This window comes from Panthera leo, chromosome D3 (assembly GCF_018350215.1).
Source record: "Panthera leo isolate Ple1 chromosome D3, P.leo_Ple1_pat1.1, whole genome shotgun sequence".
NCBI classification, from domain to species: Eukaryota; Metazoa; Chordata; class Mammalia; order Carnivora; family Felidae; genus Panthera; species Panthera leo.
Genome location: NC_056690.1, coordinates 93,202,514 through 93,210,924, shown reverse-complemented (window position 1 = coordinate 93,210,924; position 8,411 = coordinate 93,202,514). Strand labels below are relative to the sequence as shown.

At 62.4% G+C, this 8,411-nt stretch overlaps 1 long non-coding RNA gene across 1 annotated transcript; it reads left to right on the top strand.

Annotated features, from left to right (window-relative positions):
- Positions 1-260: 260 nt before the first annotated feature.
- LOC122203775 lies at positions 261-5,433 on the top strand. Its single transcript, XR_006195330.1, has 3 exons — positions 261-329; positions 2,405-2,640; positions 4,762-5,433. It is a non-coding gene; the product is annotated as an uncharacterized LOC122203775 (long non-coding RNA).
- The last annotated feature ends 2,978 nt before the right edge of the window (positions 5,434-8,411 follow it).

The window sequence follows — 8,411 nt, the reverse complement described above, 5'->3', positions numbered from 1 at the left end:
TCAGCTGTAGCCCCTGCTTCAGGAGAAGGTCACCGGCATGAGCTGCTTCCTTTACCTTGTTTCTTGCGCTCATGGAGGGCGGTGGTGCCGGGCCTCCCTTCCGGCGATGGCGGGCTTCGCTTCTGGTGATTCTGGGCCTCGCTTCCTGTGGCCGCGGCCTTGCTTCCGGTGGCGCCGGGCCTCGCTTCCTGTGGCCGCGGCCTCGCTTCCGGTGGCGCTGGGCGTCGCTTCTGGTGATGTTGGGCCTCGCTTCCGGTGGCGCCGGGCTTCACTTCTGGAGGTGTGTGTGTGACCCCGGAGCATCGGGCGTGGCGCCGTGCGGCACGCAGGTCATTTTTGCCATGACCGCGGGCTCTGGTTCCCGTACAACGGACGGCGCCACGTTGACTTCCGGGACTTTCCCGTACCGGATCCCAGTGGGAGGGCAGCTCTCCTTCCGGGGCCGTGTGTGCCGGAGCCGGAGTCCCCGACCCTCGCCACCTTCGGGGCCGACCCCCAGGCCGGGGATGGAGGGCGCACGGCGTCGGATCTGCCGTCCTGGTGCTGGAACCGGGGGACGTTCGGGCGGCCTCCCAGGCAGGATCGCGCCCTCCTCCGGAGCCGCCGTCCTGGGGAGGCTCCAGTGTCCGGGTTCGCGCCCGCGAAGGCGCCCGCCTTCTCCCCCCGGGCCTACCCGCTCGGTGTCCTCAGTCGGGGGCGGCCGGCTTGCGGGAGGAGCGGCCTCTTGTGGGCACCGCCAGCAGGCTGCGCGGGGCCCACGGGCCTCCCCCGCTCCGGGGACGCACCCGGAACACCCTGAGGTGAGACCCGGGTCCACGGCATCGGGGAAGTCGAGCCTGCTCCCGTCTGCGTGCCGACGGCACTCACCCTCCGGGGTTCGGAGAACGGGAAGCGAGGCCGCTCTTTGTGGGGCCGCGGGGTGTCCCCGTTCGCGTCGCTGCCGCTGGAAATGTTAGGTCTGGGCCCTCGGGACGGTTAACCGTGTGAACGGCGTCTCGCGGGGCCCCCGTGGGCCTCCGCCCTGGGCTGAGCCCCTCGTCCGACGTGCTGGCGGGATGCAGCCCATCCAGCCCGGTCCCTAGCGGACGCGTGCCTTCGTTTCTGGTAGTTTCTGTGCTGTCACCGGCAGCGCGTGTCCTGACTGCACTGCCTTTCGAATGCTCCCGGCTCCGCGCGTCGTGAAGGTGGGGAGGGTCGCAGACAGAGCGCACGGTGGAGGGACCCCTGAGGCCAGACCCGCAGCGGCGGCGGGAGCGTCGAAACAGACGAGTCCCAGCGCCCTGCGGGCCCCTGCCGCGTCCTCCGGCTGCACAGGTGTCGGGGGTGGGGGTGGGGGGTGAGTGAGCCGGTGCGGAAGATCGAGTCACGTAAATTTACAGCGGTGGACGTGTGTGTGATTTACACGTGCGGCGAGTTGCAGAAACTGAGCAGGACGCACGGCGCCGTGAGACGGGGCGCCGCTTCTCCCCCACCCTGCACGAGCTCCTCCGTGGTGCGGCTTGGACGGCTTCGGGGCCCGCCCCCAGCTGCCACCTTCCCCTCATCGCGCCCTCCAGATCCCGGTCACGTGGTGACGCGGAGCCCACCGGCGCCCTGTCCTCGGGTCACACAGTCCGGGGTAGGCGCTGTCCGTCCAGCCCGTGTTACTGCGGGCAAGGAGGTGTAATGCACTCTCCCCGTCGGCTTGGCGGTACACAGACGGGACCCTGAGGAGTGCTCTGTGGAAGCGGGCGACCCCCCTGTCCCTGGAGATGCAGGCTTTGCTTCCCCGTGAGTTTGTCTTCAAAAGCTTTTTATGCGTGGGCGGAAGGGCTCCTGTTCCCTGACTGCTGCTGAGCCCAGCCTGGAGGCTGGAAAGACAGGGCCTGGAGGTCCGGTGGGTGTGAGCCGGTCGGGTCTGTGGGTGGCGGGCCTTGCTCTGCACCCTGGTTGAGGGTGGGTCCCACGCAGGTGCTCGGATAGGCCCCGTGTCCGCGGTCCAGGACCGACCGAACCTGAGGAGCCGCGGTTCTTTCTTTTCCTTTTTTAAAGTTTATTTATTCATTTTGGTAGAGGCAGAGAGTGGGGGGCCGGGGGGCGGGCAGAGACAGAGAATCCCAAGCAGGCTCGAGGCTGAGCATGCGGCCCCACATGGGGCTTGATCTCACAAACCATGAGATCACCACCTGAGCCGAAATCAAGAGTCAGACACGTAACCGACTGAGCCCCCAAGCGCCCCTTTGTGGATAAAGGCTTTTCTTTGTCTATACGCCCGCACACAGCATTTGGAGCAAGGGTGTAGGAGGGATATTGTGAGCACTCGACGAACGGCAGTCATTGAGAATGCATTTCCCTGGATGGAAATTCCCAGGAACAGTGGCAACGTCACGCTGACTTTTCCTTCCAACCCATATTGTTTCCGTAGGCAACTCGCACACGCTGGGTCGGCACCCGATGCAGCGCGTACGTGAGCGTGCGCCGCGGAGTCCGAGTGAGTGAGCTTTGTGTCGTCGGCGGGGCCAGCCAGCGCGTGGGAGCTGATAGCTGCCGTCGAGGGGGGCCGCATCAGAGTGAAGGATTCACATTTCGATGCCACGTGCCGTGACTTTGCCTTGACAAACGCCCCAGCGGGAGATAGGACCTGCTCCTCCCACTTTAAAGGTGAGAAGTGAGACCCCCAGAGGTCAGGTTATCGGCTCAGAGCCCGGCAGCTGGTGTGTCTGCGGGCCCCTCGTCGAGCAGGGACAGGCTGCTGTCACGGAGGGCGGGACCATGTGGGGACGGGAAAGGATGTTTGCTCTTCCCCGAGGGACGAGGAGACGTGGCCGTTTGGGGCCATGTCCTGGTTGATGGGTTAGAGGAGCCAGTGTGGTTGTTCCACTGGAAACGAGCTGTGGACGAGAGGCCAGCGAGGAGATGGCCTCCCGTGCCTGAGTGTGTTTGGACGATGGGATCGGCAGGTTTGCGGGACGCGAGGGAGAGAGATGAGATTCGGTCATGCCGAAGGCCCCTTGGAGTCACGGGATCACCTCTGCACCCACCGTTACCGTGGGGGTCACACGACCCCAGTTTGGGGGGGGACACAGAGCCCCTCTGATGGGGGTGGGACCTAACTGGGCCCTCTGTGCAGCTGGGAGAAGCGGGCTCCACCAGCCACGTTTAGGGCAAGGCCTGGGATCGCCCGGCAGGGCCAACGGGCCGCTGGCTGGACGCTGAGGGAGCAGAGCCCCCACGGTGTGATGGGGACCGTCTGTGGAGACAACGGCCCAGCTGGGGACGGTAGGGGAAGCTCTGCAAGGACAATGCTGGCTGGTTTGGTCCTCTCCTGTCCCTGGGTGTCCACGCGGGTGGAGGGGCCGGCCCGCGGCGGATGCAGGGGCTGGGGCTTGACAGGCGCTCGGACGGCCCCCTGGGTCTGCGTCCTGTGAAAGGCACAGGTGGCCCATCTCACTGGTGAGGAGGTGGTCCCTCGCGTTGAGTGTGCTTGTCTTACATCTTGGGGTCACGGTGGGGATTGATTAAGGAAATAAAAGCCCTTATTCAAATAACACTTCGTGCAGAGCCCCAGCACATAAGCCAGGCAGCAGTGGATCCGCTTTCGGGGGAGCGGGGCGATCCTGAGCACGTTCTCCCAGGGGCTGCGGATCTGAGGAGCGCGGTTCGACCCCCGCCCTTAGGATGCGGGCCGCGGGGTGATGGGAGAGTCTGGGAGGGGGCGGGACCGTCAGGAGGAGGAACAGCCCTCAAAGTGGGGGTGTCGGGCCGGAGACGAAGCCGTCCGCTTCGCGGAACACCGCGTCTGGTATCTGGTGTCCACACGTGTCAGCGTGCGCCCCGTCTGGGACAGCGTGCCGTGTGACTCCCTTCGCCCAGAGCCTGTGCAGGTGCCCGGTTCTGAGGCCCCGGGCGGAGACCGGGGTGTCAGGGCGCCTCTTCCTCAGCTCCTGCATCGCAGCCCCGGGAATGGGCTTCGCCCCACACCTTCTCGGTGCTCCTGCCCACGGAGTCTGGAAGAAAGAGTTAGAACATCTCAGATCTTGAGGCACATCGACGGCTCCGTCGTTTAAGCGTCTGTCTCTTGGTTTTGGCTCACGTTGTGATCTTGTGGTTCGTGAGTTGGAGCCCCACGTCGGGCTCTGTGCGGACGGCGCGGGGCCTGCCTGGGATTCTCGCTCTCCCTCCGCCCCTCCCCTGCCAGCGGTCTCTCTCTTTCTCAAAATGAATCAATAAACTGAAAAAAGCAACATCTCAGGCATTTCTGAGGGGGGTCTATGCAGGTCATGCTCACACCGCTTCCTGGGATTTGGGGCGCGATGTGCCTGCTGCGCCTGCTGCACCTGCTGGCTGGCTGACGTGAGCGGTTCCCTGGCCCGGCTCGGCCCTGCCCTTGTACGGTTGTCAAAGAAAGCCGCACCCGGAGGCCTACCGCGGGCTTCTCGCCGGCACGGACAACTTCAGGAAGGTGTATAAAGCGGGACCACAAGTGCGCTTGTGGGACCCAGGGAAGGCGCCACGGTGGGGGCGGCAGAGCCAGGGAGTCGTTGACCTTGGCCACCACGGGACCCGCTTCGAGGCTCCGGGGACAATGTCCACGAGCCACACGTCCACCGTGTCAGCTGCAGCCGTCCTTCCCGGGGCTGTGTAACGAGCTAGCGGGTCACACACGAGACACAGTGGTCTACGTGGCCACTGGAGTCTTGTGGGCACTTTGTGCTTTTCTGTAGGGAAACTTACGGACTCTAAGCTACAAAGAAAAAAGCTTGTTTTCCTGGTGATCTTTAGGGAAACTGTGATCGTGTTACGTTACCCTGATGGAGCCCTCTTCCGGTGCCGAGATCTCACCAGTGAGAAAGCAGACTCACTTCCCATGGCTGACTCCTCACGCTGTGGTTTGTAACCGGCGACAACGGGTCAAGCATGTTGATGATGTGCCGAGCACAGCGCCCTTCTCAACACAGTCTGTTCCCTAGGGGTGGGAATCATCGAAGATGTGGCCTCGTGTCAAACACAGACTTCCACGGGCCAGTGTGGTGCAAAGTCACGGGGCCAGGAGGGATCTGGAGGGAGCAAGGTGAGGTCCCCGCGTGGGGCAGCCGCCCTCCACCCGCCTCCTTCTGGCAGAGTGACCGCCTTTGTCATCCGCAGGCCACCTGTACGCACTTGACCTTCTGTCCCCACAGCCGTGCCGGCAGGGTGTAAGAGTCGAGAGTCCGGGTTGGTTTACAGGGTATTTGGGGAATTATTAGCACTCAAAAGCGATTAGGTAAAAAATCACCAGTGAAACCACGGACGGTGGTCTCGCTTCCCTGGCATCTGTCATTGTTCCGAAGCCTCCAGGTGTGTCCAGGTGAGCACGGGAGGGGCACCCGTTAAGCAAACTCCAGCAAAACCCCCATGTTCGCCGCTTGGCTTGTACCAGCCGGGTAGCCCGTGGTTGTGGAACACCGCTTTTCATAAAGTTAAAGATAGAGCAAATATCGTGTTGCCTGAAGTGAATGACGCTTTGCCGAAGTGAGCTTCCCCCGTCCCGTCCCCCACCCCCCGCCAGGCTGTGGAGGTCCTGGTGCTGTGTGTGTGTGGGGGGGTGCTTCACTCACCCACTAGGTCTGGGGGAGGCGTCACTCCCTCCGCGAGCTCTCCCTGCCTCTCCCCCGCATCGCTCATTTCAGCAGCTGTGTGGCGGTCGTCTTCAGGTTGACACGGGAGTGAGGGTTCCCCTGCCGATGGGCACTTGGGTCATTTCCGGTTTTTCTTTCTTTGTGACGGTTCTGCGCTGACCGTTCTTCACATGGCTTCCTCGTACATGCGAGGCTTTCTCTAGAGTCAGCAATGGAAGGGGAGTCACCGGCCATTACGGATGCACACTTGGAAGATCGCTAGCTGTCGCTGTGAATTGGCGTGAGAAATACAGAAATGCTGTGTCCCAGAGCACCTCTGTGGACAGGCTCGTTCTTCTTCACCGTGGTGTCCGAGCTGTTTCTCCCTCTTGTGAGGACCCCTTTTCTCTTTGCCCGAAAACAGACCCCGGAGAGTTATAGGCAAATAATCGTGTCCATTCCTGTAAATCTGAAACCGCCCAACCAAGAAGTAATCAACGATAAAACAGACACCGCGAGAGTGGCTATTTCCTGGAAGCCGTCCTAGGAAGTAAACCAAACCACTCTCTGGATGTTTTGGGGCTGTAACAAGAAAGATACGTTTTCAGTAGATCAACGTGGGTTTCTGGAAACGGTTCTACGGTTTCCCGTTCAGATCGCGTGCAGAGCCTTCCGCTGCCTGGGCCCTGGGACCAGAGAGGTCACCGTGAGCCAAGTGGGGCCGCCTCTGGTCGCCCCGGCTGCTTCGTTAATGCAGGATTTTCTGACAGCGAGCTGCGTAGGAAGAGGTCCGAACCTTTCATTGAAGCTCCGAGGTGAACGGCAAGGTCGTGCTGCGGGTCCCGACGGTCCCAGCACCTGTAGGATGAGGGTACGAACCTTCACCCCGAGGACAAAGGTGCAGGTGGGAAGAGCGGATGGTGAGGGCTGCCTCTAAACCGGTGGCTGGAGGTGCGAAGGTCTTCGTTGTCCTGTGTCCTCCCGCCTGGAGCTTGTACCCTGGTGCCTGGATGGGTCTGTGGGAGAGGCCACCTCGGGGCTGTGTCTGACAGGGGACCCCACCCCGAGCCGCTTCCGCCTAGCCTGGCCCCCCTCTCCATCCCCGTGTGAGCTCGCACCCTGCCTCACATTCGGGCCTAGAAGTGTTATCAGTATAATCTGCCACAAGGCCTCCCGGAACTTTCTGCCGGCTCCCTGTCCTGGCAGCGTCCCCTCGCTGGCTCTGAGATGGTAACACGGAAACACACTCTTCGTCTTCCCCTCCCTCCTTCCTCTTTTCCCTCCTCCTTCCCTGCCTTCCGCTCACCCATCCACACATCCACCCATCCGACGGATGCTTACCGAACTCCTCACATGTGCAGGTGCTGCTGTAAGTGTTGAGGCTCTGGCAGTGAACAAAACCTGTCCCTGTCTTCTTGGACCTTCTAGCTGGGAAGACAGACAGTAGGTGATGAGCCCGGGGAACCAACGATGTAGTGGTGCAGACACAGAAAGCCAGCTTGGGGAGCCGGTGGTGGGTTTGCATGTGCACGTCAGGTTAGAGGAGCGGTCGGCCCTCTGTGCTGTTCCGGGGAGCAGGGCCGTGAGCACAGCTGTGAGCAGGTGCGGAGCAGGGGCGGGTGTGGAGGTGCAGGTGTGCAGGATCGGGTGTGGAGGACCAGATGTGGACGTGCGGGTGCGGAGACCTGGCGGGGGAGCATGATCGGGGAGTCTTGGGGAGCCAGGGGGGCAGAGGGGAGGGGCCGAGGGCACACGAGTGGAAGTGGGTCCAGAGAGGCCACGGGAGGCAGGGTTGCCGGAGAACCAGGCTGAGGGACGGCGAGGCCCCGTGATCGCCGAGTCCTTTGGTTTCAGACGCCGCGTGCAGTGAGGTTCATCAGTGTTTGCGGTATCTCAGGACGGGGGGTGCTGGCTGTGACCAGGCGGTCCTGGAGGGGGTGGTGAGGGGTAGTGATCGTCCAGACGCGTTTTGAAGAAGATGCCACGAGGTGGGACGCGGGGCCTGAGGGAAAAGGAACAGCTGAGTCTTGGGTCTGGGCTGCCTGGAGGCAGGAGTTGCCGTGCGTGGGGACGGTGGCACCGGAGGGGAGTGGCCCGGACGCGGGTGGGAGTCCCGAGGCCCACCACACGTCCACGTGTGGTTCCAATGAGTCACGCCCCAGACCCTTGGAGGCCCCTCGGGAAACCTGTGTTGGGGAGGCTGGGGCGCCTAGTCCGGGAAACCACAGGTCCACGTGGAGAAGGGGTCTTTTGGCTTTGCAGATGGATTTATAAAAAGCATAAGCTCGACAGGGCCACCTCCCTGTGTGAATCTCCAGGCCTCTGCCAGTGAGAGCCCCCACGATGCCCTGGAGGGCTTTGATTCTATATTATTTTGGTTTTGACGAAATGGGTGCCGGGAACGTGCCATTTGACCACAGTCCATGGGTGCTACCTGCTAATGCCTCTGAGGATGTGGGCCGGCCTTGTGATTTCCCTGTGGGGACTTAGTGCTTCTCAACAGCGGACCAGAACTGCCCATCTCTCTCAGGAGCACGGTGGGGATCTTGAAGCCGTCCACACTGCCTGGAGGAGGGGTGGCCCCCCCCCCGCCAAGGAAGCACGCTAAGGCGCGCCCCATGCCGCCCAGACCCTCACACCCTGGACGCTAGATGCGAGTCCCGTGTTCGGAGTGTGGGCCCAAACACCATTTCCTTTTGGCCGGTCCTCAGCAGACGGGGAGCCAGTGGCCGCGGGTCTGGAGAACATACTGACAGATTTGCTCTGCGTTTTCCACGAACCTCTGTCTTTGGTAAGACTCCCAGGCAGGCTGCACAAAGCGTGACTTTCTTGTTC